A 1,609-nucleotide genomic window follows, 5' to 3' on the forward strand; every position below is an offset into this window, starting at 1 on the left:
TTTTTTTTTTGAGACAGGGTCTCTCTATGTAGTTGAGACTGACCTGGAACTCACTGTGTATCCCAGGCTGGTCTTGAACTCACAGCGATCCTCCTGCCTCAGCCTCCTGAGTGCTGGGATTACAGGCGTGCACCACGACTCCCAGCTAGGCATGTCAGTCTTTAATAAGGCCATACCCAGTTGATGATCACCCTCCTCCCTGTCCTCCTGTTGCCCCTCTCCCATTCCCTTCCCAGTGACTGGGAACACCATCATTCCAATTGCTCAGGCCTAAAAACCGGGAGTCATCCTGGACTTTGCCTTTGTCTCTTACATTGTATCCAGTTCCCCAGTGCATAATGCCACCTTCCTTGGTCACCACAGTTGCTTGGCAGGATAGCAGCTACACCCTCCCTTGCCCTGCTGCTTTCTGTGACAAAGCCCATCAGAAACTCAGTCAGAAGAAACTTTGCTTGCTTTTGTCGCTTAAAGTCCTGGGGTTTGAACCCAGGCCTTGCACATGGAGGACATGGTGTTAAAACAGAAATCAGGTCAGCTCAGAGGCCTCAGTGCCTTCCCATCTCACTTGAGTAAAAGGCAGAGTCCTGACCTGGGCTGTGACACCCAAGTCAATATGACACCTTATGACCTCACTGTCCCCTCCTTTCACTCCTCCCTGCCAGGTCCATTTTGAGGGCCTTTGCTGGAGTCCTCTGCCTACCCAGATCTCTACAGTTGCTCTTGTTTTGGCTCCAGTGTGCCTTCCCCGAGGGGCCTCCACTCCAGGCCCTTGCTCCGGTCAAAGCTGACATAAATTTCTGTTTCTGTGTGTTTACTCCACCCCCAACCCCATGTAGACTCCATGATCTCTAACAACAGCGAATAGGAAAACTGACATCCCCTCTGGCTTATATACTGACCTTATACAGAAAGTAATTTTCCATGAATGCCAGTACCCGTGCTCACTGGCCAGCTATAGAATTAGTGATAACACAAATAACGGCAAGCAGGCCGAAGCACATTCAAAACGTTTTACTTGTGCAAATCAAAGCAGACTTGTAACTGCTTTAGTTTGTGGTGAGCATCTTCACTCTGGCGATCCTGGGCTCCAGCCAACTGGAGCCACAGCAACGTGCTGCAGATTTTCTTCTTTGGCCCCGCAGGGCTACACCCTGGGACTGTAGGCCTCTTCCCACTCCTCCGCCTCTTTGCGTCCACCTCTCGTTTCACAAGCTTTCACGTCAAAGCAGAGAAGTTCAAATCGATAGCCTTGGTCCTTCTTCCGGTCCTTGTCCTTCTTTTTGCTGGAAGTGCACGCCGACACCCGGCTCTGTAACATTCTGGAGGCCGTTTTCTTTTTGGAGAAGGCCAACATCTCCTCCTCCAGTGCTCTCCTCTTCTCTTCGAGCCTCAGGGTCTCCCTGTGCTGTTTGCGTTCCAGCTGCTCGAACCTGTCCTGCAGCTGCCTCTCAGCCTCTCTCAGGACGGCCTCCTTCTCCTTCACCCGCCTGGCAAAAGCCTGCTTCAGCTGGGCCTCTTTCCTGCGACAGGCCTCCAGGAACTGGCGTCTGCGGGCTTCGGGCTCTTCGGCCTCGGCGGGGCACGGGCAGGGCGGCCCGCTCCCGCTCCT

The sequence above is a fragment of the Fukomys damarensis genome, unplaced genomic scaffold, assembly GCF_012274545.1.
Source record: "Fukomys damarensis isolate Sample0158 unplaced genomic scaffold, DMR_v1.0_HiC HiC_scaffold_21, whole genome shotgun sequence".
Taxonomy (NCBI): Eukaryota; Metazoa; Chordata; class Mammalia; order Rodentia; family Bathyergidae; genus Fukomys; species Fukomys damarensis.